Consider the following 13,736-nt stretch of genomic DNA (forward strand, 5'->3'; position numbering starts at 1 on the left):
GGCTCACCTGTCATAGTTAAAAGACTGTCCTCACAGTCCAGTCCAAGTTTATTAGGTTTGGGGCCCAAATTCTAGGTGTAAACTAGATGTTATTTCAATATGGAAATGTCACAGGAAGGCAGGATTACTGCTCCAAGTCAGGATTTCAATATTCTTGAGCCCCTTAGTCAAATAGCATTCTAATTGCACCTTAATTTCACCATCATTCCCTCTAAATGACAAATCAAGGGAAATATTAATTACTTGGCAAATGCTTCATGCTGCCTTAAATACAAAATAGCACCTATTTCTTACCATGTCTAACAATAAGAGCTAATATTCATGTAGTACTATGTATCAAGCACCATGATAAACATTTTACATGCAACACTGTATTTAATTTTCAGAACCCTATACCCATTATTACTTCTATTTTCTACTCTAGCCCCAAATCTAGGGCTATCCTTTCATACTCACTTTTTCCTCACCTCACCTCACATGCAATTCAGTGAAATGTCCTGGAGATTTTATCTTCGATAGATTGTTTGCCTTCAATCTCTTTGCTTCCCCTTTTTAGACCATCACAATCTTATGCTCACATTATAGGAACAGACTTCTCATTGGGTCTCCTCACTTCAGTGCTTGCTTCACTCCAGTCCAGTCTCCACCAGCAGCAAAATGGTCTTAAAATGCAAATGGAATCGTGTTAATACTTTGCTTAAGATCCTCCTGTGGCTACCCATAACAATGAAAAAAAAACCCATACTTCACATCAGAGCCTTCAACTCCTGCCTTCTTTGTCCCCCATTAAGGTCTCCAGTTCCCCTTAGTTTGCATGTAGCCGTCTTCTTGTGACACGTGGCATCTTCCAGTTCTCTGAATGTGCCAGGCACATTCACACCTCAGGGTCTCAGCATAAGAGCTTCCCCCTGAAGGGGACATATTCTTCTCCCCACTCGTCATGTGGGTGATTCCCTTTATTCTTTCAAGCCACAGTCTTAAATATTACCTACCAGAGACCGGCTCTGACCAAAATACCTAGAGTAAGTTTCTCCATCATCATTCTTGATCTTAGTCCCCAATTTATTCCTTTCTTAGCAGAAATTGCCATGTCAGGTCATTTTATTCATATACTTATTTGTCTTTTGAGGGAAGTGAACTGTGTCTTCTCCTAAAATATGTGTCCCAGAAGAGTGGGTAGTCACTCTCTTCTTCACCGTTGTTCCCTCAGCAAAACCTAGTAGAGGGTAAAAGGTATTCAATAAATAATAAATAATAATAAATAATGATTGGATGAAGGTGAGTCATTCCCAGACTTGGAAATTTTATGGATGTAATATTTAAAACAGGAATTTGTGAGGATTAATATATTATTGAATCTAGTTTACTCCAAATAGCAACATAACATTACAAACTATATGTAACATATATAGCTATATATATAACTCTCATCACATATATATATACATCTGTATGGATATACACTTATGCATATACTATATTCTTATTATGCATGATAGCTATGTTCTACATAGTTGCTGGGAACACTAAATTAGCAAATACTGAACTATTGTGCCTAGGGGCACTACAAGGTCAGGCTCCTGAGAGCCCTCTGGTCACAACATTCTTAATCAATCAATCATACAGAACCTTGTTTTATGTGTGTTTATGTTTAAGGATGCCTTATTTAATATATGTTATTGGTTTACTAACATTGAATTCACAGCCACCAGCACTACATAACTCATGCCTGAGCAAAGCTTATCTAACACACATATATTATCCCTAAGGCATATCATAGCCCTCTTGTGCTTAGGAACACTGGACGGTACTTCCACACTACACTTGGAGCAGTTTTAAACAGCAAATAATTAAGAAAAAAACACAAAAATGCAATGAAGGTGGCATTGAATGGGCTATGGAAAGGACACTTCTTTACAGTATGAAACAAGAGGGCAGAGAACATTGCCTTGTTCATCTCAGTGATAATGTGGTCATTGGATGATTCAAATTTTTCTTTGCCCTGCACATGTCTATGTACCTTAGCAAGTAGGTGAATCCATAAATTTGGAATCCATGAATGATGAAGGTAGACCACCTGCGAGTGGGGGTAGGGAAGCTACTGGCATCATCAGTTTTCAAAATAAAGGAAAGTCTGGAAAATTAAATGAATTTATGTTCATGTAAAGCTCATCACACTTTCCTTATTATTCTCACTGACCTTGAGCCCATAAAGGCTTCATCCTGCAAAGACGAGGAGGCACTGCTTTGGATGAGGCTGACTAGAAACTCATTCTTCCACCAGATTTACCCAAATGCCACAAAGACTTATTTTGGTAATGTCCATGGTAAATATTGATAAGTAGATCATGATTTTAAGAGGTAATCATATTCTGAAAAGCTAAAACGATGCTGACCTAGAGTCCTAAACTTCAGCATCTTCTTCCATCATACCTGTCCTTGCCTTTGATGTAAAAATGATCCCATTACTTGACTGAGTGAATACACCAAACAGAGATCTTTTTTCCTATGTCTTAATCATAGTGTAGGCTTTTCTTTTTACAATATTTTTCTTACTAAAAATGTAATATATGTTCATTGCAGAGAATGTCGACAGTATAAGGTAAGCAAATAGATAATCCATCAGCCAGAGTGGGGTGCCAGAGCACTGAGAGGAGGTATCAGTCTGAACCACCATTTTCAGATGGATTTCTGGAAAAAGTCAGTGTCATGTTTTAGAGGAAAATGGCCTCTAGTTTTTCCTTGGAGCTAGAGCTCTGACATTCAGTTTGTTCCTTCAGCTTGTATTTGTTTTTAGTTTACTTCTTCAAGGTAATGGTTCTGGAGACACAGCTTATGTGCACACCTCTGAATAGATGAACAGAAGACTAGCCTTAGGCAGTTGAGATAAGTACAGTGGACCCTAGAACAACATGGGTTTGAGCTTCAGGGGTTCACTTAGTCACAGATTTTTTTCAATAAATATATTGGAAATTTTTTTTGGAGATTTGCAACAATTTGAAAAGCATTTTCTTTTCTGCAGGTTTTTTATTGCAAGAATACGGTAGATAATACATGTAACATATACAATATGTGTTAATCAATTATTTACATTATCAGTAAAGCTTCCAATTAACAAAGGACACTAGTAATTAGGTTTTGGGGGAGTCAAAATATATATGCAGATTTTTTACTGTGTGGGGGGAGTGGTAACTCTAATCCCTGTGTTGCACAGGGGTCCACTATAACCTGTTCTTAGAAGGCAGGGCCAAACACCAACAAGCTGCCAATAGAAGATTTCAAGTAAAGTGAGTCAAATATTAATGCAATTCCTGATCCAGATGATTGAATGCTTTCTGATCTCAGAATACAAAATTCATATAGAGAAGGCATGTAATACTCATATAAGTTAAGGTATTTTTCATATGTCTAACTAGATCTGTTCTAATATAGTTTGAGAAAATATGAGTAAGGCAAGTGTGCAATTTTATATTCTATTAGGCTGTCCCTTCAGTCTCTCCAGTGACAATTTTACAGAAGTCAATTACTGATCCAGAATTAAGTTCTTGAGTAATTTGGTGATGTTAGCTTCAGGTAGGTCTCATTTGGTATGACTAATAAGGGTGTACACACTTCATTGCATTCTTGAAATCTGCTAGAGATATTGATCACACATCAGGAATACATTTAAACTAATTCATGGAATTTTTGTCGAATTAGAGGCTTAGCAGTGTACATGGTAAAAAATCAGAAATGATTGATTAGCAAGAATCCCATTTAAGTAGAGAGTCTCCACTAAAAGCCTTTCTGTTATATCGTGTGGACATGGCTGCCTTCATGAAATAGTACATCAATTTACCCCTAGTCATGATGTTTCCCTCATACTTAACAGAGAGAGGCCTGTTTACTCCATGCTGTTCATTAATTTGAGTTGCAGGTATACTGTAACTATACCTGCATTATTGTAGCAAAAGAATGGCAAGAATAACTTTCACACTAAAATAATTGTAAATGTTCTATAAAATGATAAATTCTATCCAATCAAAATATAGAAACATTCAGTTAATTATTAAGGTTATCCACAAATAATGGAGTTTGGAACTGGTTAAAGAAATAACTAGAAAGGTATGAATAGCACAGAGAAGGTCTGCCTAAAGTAGAAAGGACTGAAACAAGAGAGAGAGAAACAGACAAAAGAGAGGTTAAATTAGCAGTTTCGAGTTCTGCTTCTGATGCTTTAGTTATCTGAAGTCCTGCTACTAGATTCTCAACAAAAGTTTCACAACCACTTTTATTTCAATTTACTGTAATCATTCCAGGTACACCCATACACACTTGTCATATAGCACATCTGTAGTAAGTGTTACAAACCCAAAACAGTGAAATATTTTTACCACTTAGGTAGGTTAGGAAGCATAACTTAATATCTTGATAGGATGCATGGCTGCTCTCCCTGTCCCATTTCAGCAGTCGGATGGACAGAGCCCTTAGATCATAAAGAAACACAGCCCCTTCCTTCTAAAGAGAAATACTAAAAAGCCTCTAGTTATCTCTCTGAAGATGCAAATCATCCCTTCCCTGTAATACTCCTTGACAGAGGATTGGCCCCTAAGCCCTGCCTGCTCTGTCTATACCCTGTGGTCTTATGCCCACCCAGGGCCATTGCTAATAAACTGGAGCCAGATAGAACCTATTAAGAATTTGAATGACATGGAGTCTAAATCAGTGCTGAGTCCTGGCTTGAAAAGGAGATTATTTGGAGCTGGAAAAAACATTTTTATTTTTCTACCAAGGAAGCACTGCAGCAGAGAAAGCTGAATAGCAGTGAGAAGCAGGAAAGGAAAGTAAATATTACATATCACTTTTCCCAGAGCAACAAAGGATGTCTTTGACTTTCCAGGTCCCCATTTCCCTGTTGACACCCTGGTGCTCACTTTGATTCAGTAAGATATCTTTGTTGCTTGGATAAGGAATGCTTAAGCCTATTTAAATGAGCTTCTATTTGTTCCAATCAAATAGTCCTTAGTGTTGGCAACCACGACCTGATGCAAAAGTCGCAGCTCTGGGCGAAGGGAACTTGGCCTGATGGCCATGCTGCCTAAGACACAGTTTCCATCGAATTTGATTCAGTCACCTGTCCCTACCAGGAGAAAAGCACACAGTTCACTTCAACTGACACCCTTCCAGCAGGGCTTGATGAGCAGCACTTGTATGTGCCTTACTCTCCCTTGTAAAATTGCTGAATTTTCAACCTGAAAGGAAGCCTTAATGATGAAATCAATCAGAAAACTGAGAAGCAGAGAGGTTAATTTGTTTATCCTGGGCTTGGGAAATTCCTGGCTCAGATTTTTTTCACTTAGTCTCTCTCTATAGAACCAACCTATTGATAGAGGAGACTTTTAAGTTTTCTTCACTTGTAAAAAAAAAAACATGAAAGGTTCTGCTACCTATAAAACCTAAGACTAATTTTATTTATCCACTTAAAATCATATTCATATGCATATAACAAAAAGCCAGTGATAACAATGGCTTAAACCTATGAAGATGTATTTCATTTCATCCCACATAAAAGCAGTTTGGAGGTCTGCACTCCAGGCTGAATGTGGTGTCTCCATGATTGTCAGACACCCACCTTCTGTCTCTGTTTCTGCTCTTCCATTCTTAGTGTTTGGCTTCCATCCTCAAGATCACCTCAGTGGTCCAATATGGTGTTTGGAGCTCCATCCATCAAATCTGCATTCCAGGAATCAGGGTGTAGGAAAGGGACAAGAGCAAAGTAGCACATCCTCGCTATCTGTCTCCTCCACCTAATAGCTTTTGCTTATAGCTTACTGATCATGGCTCAGTTAAATGGCCATTTTAGTACCAAACGAAGCTGAGAAATGCATTATTTAAGCTGGGCATATTGCCACCCCAAATAAAATTGTAGATCTCTTATAAAGAAAGCAAGCATAAATGGGTATTGAGCAACCAAAAATCTATGTGTTAGCTTCCTGGAAATTTTGTCGCCATTCTTCCTCAAAGGATACATTTAGTGGGTATCTCAGAATATTTCCATAATCAGCTGGTATCCTAAATTACAAAGGTCAGAGGAGTCTGTCCTGAGTCATCTCCTTTGCTATGTGAGCCCTCCGTTGTCTGAACTTCTGCCTAGTTCTGGGCCCCACCTACTTTGAGCTGACCCTTTTTATCCTCTCCTGTCAGGGATTTTGTTACAGTGCATATTGACACCAGCAATACTAACATGCATGTCTCATATAAATTCCACCTACCACTGAAAAGATTTTGCATGTCATTATAGAATCCTGTGTAGGAGAAAGACTCTTCCCTTCAGTCAGTGGCAGAGTGGTCTCTACACCTCTTCAAAAGAGCGTCCATAAAAATGTCAGATAATAATGGTTTCAACCTCACTTGAGTTTTATGATGATTAGATGAGTTAATACATGTGCAAAGTAGTTAGGACACTGTTTTAGAACAAAATAAGTGCCCCATGAGTGTTAGTAATTGTTATTATTCATTATTATCATTATTATTATTATTATCACCACATGGCTTTTCTGTCTGAGGAATATTTCATGGGAAGCTAAGAAGATGTTTTGGTCCCTAGAACTGAAATTCTTCCCAGGAGAATCACTAGTGTGTCTAGATGCAAAGAAGAGGCATTATTCTCAGGAAGCCACAGTCAAATGGCTACTCGAATAGTTTACTAAGTTGCTCCATTGGTGAAGTGGTTCCTTCTAGTGTGAATGTTGGGAGATATGCTTCCTGTAAGGGGAGTTTCATGTCCCTGGGGGTGAAGGTTCCCCTGAGCCATGGATGGTGATGAGGTGGCTGGGAGAATATTTTGAGGAAAACCAATATACCAAACCAAGAGGGTCCTAACTTGCTCTCTTCACAAGTTTGCATGAATCTATTCCTGGCAAACTGGGTTCCAGCTGTCTCTAGGTGAAGCTTTTGCCAACTGACAACTGGGTTTGTTAACTGCATTCCAATAATCCACATACACTTTTGTGGGTTGCATGGATTTTTAACGTTGTTCTAAATTAAGTAGAGAAGAGAACAAGAATGTGTTAATTATATGCAACAGTGAACCAAGTGTAAAAACTGAAGTCTTTAAGTTTATTCTTTGAAGCATATTCCTAGTTTATTAAAAAAAATGAAAGTAAAGAAATGATGAAACCACTTGGTGCCTGAAAAATCTGCGTCACTGTTAGAACTGCACTGTGAACACTGTTATCTGAGTCGTTACTGAGAGACCATTGTGCCCTCGATAGTGACTATGATTAAAGCCTCTGATTTGGGAGCCTTTCTATCCCTGGTAAAACTCTAAGAGGGTGTGAGAATATCCTGAGGATTAGTATTTGGGAAGAAGCAGAGTGACTTTCGGTAGCCGGAGTAAATCACTTCCAGTGAGCAGTGAGAATTAGAGACAAGGGCAGGAACAAAAGGTGTGAGGAAAAAGAGGATCTTAGGTGAAAAGAAACATGTAATTCTATCAGAATGATTTATACTGACACTCTACAAGGCCCATTCACCTGGCAAGCACTTTCTTTACAATAGGTCTAGGTTAGAGAGAGGACCAAGCTTCCATGGACCGAGATTCACGTCAGAAACCTCTTGGGATCTTATTTATCTGTGTTCACTTGGAACTGTGCCAAAATAGATCCTTGAGTATGATTTTCCATTCCCCATTGTTGGGTAAATCACAAAATGGAAGGATGGCAAAGGGATTCCCAAGGGACGGGGTACCAAGAGCCTTACCCATGCAGATGCCTCAGTCCCGGGGCCACAGTGTGTGATGAGCCGAGCCGGAGTGGCCTGAGGTCTTGCAGCCACGGGCTCGGTCTCATCAATGGGTAACAGCTGCCCCATGCAGTTTCACAGGGTATGCAAAGCAGGCAGACTTTAAATGGCTAAAAATCTGCTTGCATGGCCTATTTTTAAAACAGTTGTATGTCAAAATTTGACTCTGGTGATCATGGGCTTTTGACCTAACAAGTCCCAGCCTGCAGTGAAGAAATAAACAACCCGGCCTATACACAGTTGGGTCATTTATGTAACATCTTTGGCTCATTTATGTAGCACCTGTGATAAATGCATAATACAAAAAATTCAAACAATACAACAAATAAAATAAGAAAGTAAAAACTCCATATCTGTCAAACAATAAATAAGTACTGTTAACATTTCGGTCTTTATTCATGTTTTCATACACACGCGCACACACACACACACAAACACTACAATATATTCAATTTTGCATAAATGGAATCCCACAGTAGTAGCAAATCTCTAAATTTTCCTTATTCAACAACATTGTTGTAAACATAGGTTATAGGTCTATATCACAATTTTAAATTTTGCATAGAATTTTACTGTGTAAGTTCATAATACCATTTACTTAAAAAATCTCTATTGGTATATATTTAGGTTTTGTCCATTTTTTCACTGACATAAACAATTTTTCAATTACCAATTTTGTGTGCCATTTTCTAATATGCATGAACTCCTAGAAGTACGATCACTAAATCAAAGAGTGGAAACCTTTAACATTTTTTTTTACCAGTAGCCATATTGCTTTCCAGAGTTTTATCAATTGGCATTCCCATGTGTATTCATTAACTTTAAGTTAGGAGAGACTGTTGGGAAGGTCAAAATACAAAATGAATTGAGATGGTAGAGTTGCTAAATGGGTAAAACTATGTTCTTAAAATTCTATTTGGAACAAGAAGGTATCGTAGAAGGGATGCATCCACTGTCCCGTCCTTCACTCTTGGCAGATGACCCACCTTTACCTTCCACAGAAAGCAGAAGGCAATGGGTTAGTCTTCCAGCCTTCAGTTTCTGTCCTCTGACCTCATATCCATTCAACACCACCTGCTGTATTAAAGGAAGGGATATCTCCACTTCTCTCCGAAGCTCGTGGTCTCACTTTAAATGCTTCAAACCTAGAAACCTGTTCAAAACATTCACATTCTAAAAGCAGTACCCTTGACTATGTCTTCTCTTCAAGTCTTCACCTAGGGCCAAAGAAAAATGTGCTAAGTGTCAAGTATATGGAAGTACATATGAAAATACCCAATACTTAGTTGTAAGCCTGATGGAGCATTTCTGGGACTCTTAAAAACCTTGTCATACTTTTGTGACACAAAGCACACTAACAATCAACTCCAGGAGGTAATGTATAATCGTCTTCTTAGCAAATTAGAATTTAATGCACAAAATCCTTTCTCATATGGGATGGACTCCCTCTTTGGCCTCGCATCTAGTCCTCCCTCTTATATCTTCTGGAGACCCACCAAACTCTACCTGAGTGACTTGGATCCCTTCTGCTTGGCAAGGAAACAAATTCAGCTCTGATTCCGGGCTGGTGGCCTTTGTGTATTCTTTGATTCCACCTTCATCCATTTAATAGTAACATTCAAGGGAGGTCTACATGTCCCGCTTCACTTTTTTCCCTTTATACTTATTTTTCACCCCCTGAAATGTAATTTCTGCTTCTACCAAGCTAACTGAGCTCCTTTGGCAAAAGTTCCTAAGAGATGGACTTAGAATTTACAAAGCCAGGGGTTTATTTTTACTTTGCATTTTGGGTGATCTCCCTGTGGCATTTGACTATTTCTGCCTCAAAATTCCCCTCAATCCTGGTTGCTATGATAAAGTATTGTTCTTAAGTACTATTTCCTCATTATTTCCTTTCCACCTTTCTGATGTGTTCTTCATAGTCTTTTTGCCCCTCTCTGGTTCTTTTTCCTTAACTGATCCCTTAAACATTACTTTTCGGAAGGCCTTTGTATGGGTCAGTTTTTACTGTGCAAGAAACTACTCTAAAGCTCAGTGGTACAGGACAACAATGATTTATTTTACTATCATGTCAACTTGGATGAAGATCAGGTTATCTAGGCAAAGTTCAAATGGACTGAGTTCCAAAGACTGGTTGGCTCCAGGCATACCCTGCATGTCTCTCATCCTCTTTTAACTAGTAGCCTAGCTGGGCTGTATTCTTTTCATGGTGGTGGCAAAAGTACAAGAGAGCAAAACTACACATGCCCATTTCAAATTTCTGCTTACATTAAATTGGCTGACACCTCACCTCCCAAAATGAGGCATGTGGTAAAATCCAAAATCAAAGGATAATAAAGTATTTTGTGTTTATCATGAAACCATGATAAGAGGAGGCTGCATAATACTGTAAGTAGAAAATTATTATCAGTAATTTAATCCATTAAACGTTATTGGCTAGAAAGCCTCTCCTGATCTGACTTTAGCTATTTAGTCTTGTTTCTTGATACTTCTCCTCTCCATTGAAAAATGTAGACACAAGGTTGCATTTATGTTCCTCTGATGCCATGCTGTTTTTGCATACCCTACACAATCATCAGGTCTTAGTATAAAGTCACTCTCCCAGGAAAGTCTTCCCAATCACTCCAAATTAAGTCGCTTGTTATATCTCCTTGTAGCTTATTACAATTTTTCTCTACTGCATTTGCAACACTCTGATGGAATAATTTTATTTGTATCTTAATCCTTCTCTAGAATTTAATTTCTATTATAGTAAGAACTGTCTTTATTTTGTGATCTATTTTATTTCCAATGCTTCTTATTTACTCATTATATAATAGATACTCAATAAATGATGGAGTTAATGAACCCTGAGCAATTTCATCCATTTATATGACTTAAATTATCATCAGATCTAAATTTAAAGTTTCAAAATGTTTCCTGGGCTCCAAATAACCGTTCTAATTGGATATTCAATGCCAACTTCATCTTGTACATGTTTAGAAGTCAAATCCTTCTTCTCTTCTTCCTTCTAAAAACGTCACAATTCACCTGATTACCTGGGATGGTTAATTTTATGTGTCAACCTGACTGGTTTGGGGTGCCCAGATTCTGATGTAATTGATAATACCATGTTACATTTAGACATGGAGGGTTTTAAGTGAAGTACTGATGTGAGCTGACCTTCACTTTGCAACATTACTCCGGCTGCTCTCTCCACTAGGCACTCATTTGCTCTGTACAGTATTCTTACTTTGTTAAATGTTATCTGGGTACATCTGAGTGTTTCTCTGAATGAGATTAACATTTGAAATAGTAGATTGAGGAAAGTGGATTGCCCTTTCAACCCACTAGGCCTCATCGAGTCCATTGAAGGCCTGAATTGAGCAAAAAGGCGAAACATAGAGAATTTTCTCTTTCTGCCTGCCTCTGGACTGAGTCATCCATATTCTTTTGCCTTTCAATCGGTACTAGGACTAGGACTGACACTTTCTGCTCTTCTGGGGCCTTCAGAATAGAATTGGAACCATCTGCTCACACCATTGGCTCTCCGGGTCTCCAACCTGTTCACTGCAAATCTTGGGACTTCTCAGCTTCCATAATCACATGAGCCAATTCCTTATGATAAATATCTTTTTTAATAAATAACTAAATATATGTATTGTTTATACACACACATATATATCTCCTATTGGTTATCTCCTATTGGTTCTGTTTCTATGGAGAACTCTGACTTATATACCACCCTACCTGGAGATTGTCCCCAGCTCCATATTTCCCCAAACCTTCACATATAATTGGTCTCTCAAACATGCTGCTTTTTAGTTCTGAAATGTCATTTTTATTTAGTACCCTGATTTTTTTCTATCATGAATAATATTGGCACTAAAAAGTGTAAAAAATATTGTTAGGAAGGAAAGGAAGTCCCAGGTGAGATAGAACAATGTAAGAAAACACCTGGCAATTCTAAATGTCTTCCAAGTTTCCTGGCCAAGATGAGTCACATCCTAGAGTATGGGGAACATATACAAAGTACACTTCCATGAGAGAATGCTGAGGAATTGTGAGAAAGAAAACATGAGATTAAGTAGAAGACTGGAAGATTAAAGGTGGGGAGTATGGGGTTCACAGATGATTGAAGGTTTCAGCTGATACTTTGATATTACAGAGTTGTAAGCTACTGTGTTCCACTGTTTGCCTTGGGATCAGAATTTCTAAAACACTTCTTGCAGAGGCAGTATACTTGGGTGTGTCAGCATCCCAAATTGTGGGCTCTCTCAAACAGACAATATGATAAGTGACACTGCCCAGGGGTAATGATAAGGAAGGAAAGTAAAATAAATTAATGTATAAGTAATAAATAAGTAAATATATGTATATGTAATATATCAGTGTGGAATACTAGAACATTTACATTTGGACATTTCCTTGATTCTTTTGGGGGTGGTGGGGAAGGGACTGGTGGATGACAACACCCTCTCCTCTAATTTGACAAAGCGTAGCCCACCATCACCATTGTAACACCCTCATCATGTCTGCATATATTGGATCTAGATAAAATTTATGAACATGTCTTTTGTTTATGAACGTTCATCTTTATTTAAATAATAATTGTCCTTATGATGTACAAATACATTAAAACCAGGATTTTTTTTGTATTGAAACCCATATCATTGGAAATACAGAAGTTAATAATGTTGGTGTGCTCAGGACTACTATAATCAGTATGTGGGGGTTGGAAGGTATAAATATATATTTAGGGCTTTCTTACCTTTCTGGGATCTCATTATTCAGTCTACAGTGAAATGTTTGCCTGAACTGGAAATATAAATAAATATTTGCCTGTCAAGTTACATGACTATTGACATAAGCAGTGAGTAATAGTGGGCATAGAATGGGACAAAGGGAAGACTTTTACTCATTCTTGTCCTACTTATAAGTAGGACAAGAATGAGTAAAAGTAAAAGTCTAGAACGAAAGGTTGGAAATATGTTCCTCTAATATACTGATGGGGATGAAATAGAGCATGTTTGCAAAATAATTTCATATCAGTTAATTAGTATGAGGGTCTAAAAATTATATTTTACAGGCAACTCTGTTCAAGATTTAAAAATCAAGCTATAATCTCTGCTTCCATTTTTATTAGCAATAACAATAAATATGAGTCTTTGCAGAAATAACATGTTGAGTAATGGAACTATGAAAAGAGGAATCTTTTTAAAAAACTATATGATTCCATGACATTAAATGTATTTTAAGGACCTAGTGCTCCCCAGCCACTCTTTGGTACATCTGTCTAGTTTCCATTATCTCTCTCTTTCCTTTGTTCATTCATTGATTCATCAAAAACTTTTCATATGTCCATTATATAACAAGCCCTGTTCTAGGCAAAGGGTATAAAGTAGTAAGAAAAATGTACCCCAAATCCTTGCCCTTTGGAGATTACTTTCTAGCAGGGAAAACAGACAAGGCCAGAGATGGCCTCATTGAGAAGGTCTTCATGTATAGATCAGAAGAATGCAAGGCATGAGCCTCATGGATATCTGGAGAGAGAATGTTTCAAGGACATACATAACTGCAAAGGTCCTGGTGTACTGGAGAAATAGCAAGGAGACCAGTGGCTGGAGAGGAGGGAGTGTGGAAGAGAGTAACAGGAGTTGAGATCAGAGGTGTCAGAACATGTGGGGCCTCAGGGGCCATCATAAGGCCCTTGGCTTTTATTGGGAGTGACACAGGAAACAAATGGAGGTTTTAAATTTAAATTTAAATTTAAAAAAATTTTAAATAAAATTTTTTATTTTCAAGTAATTCTAAATATACAGAAAATATGCCAAGATAGCATAAAGATCCTGTATATCCTTCACCTAACTTCCCGTAATGTTACTATCTGAATATGACCAGGGGGCATTTTTCAAAACCAAGAAGGTGACACTGGTATAATAATGAACTATAGACTGAACTATAGACTTCGCTTG

The sequence above is a fragment of the Manis javanica genome, chromosome 8, assembly GCF_040802235.1.
Source record: "Manis javanica isolate MJ-LG chromosome 8, MJ_LKY, whole genome shotgun sequence".
Classification (NCBI taxonomy): Eukaryota; Metazoa; Chordata; class Mammalia; order Pholidota; family Manidae; genus Manis; species Manis javanica.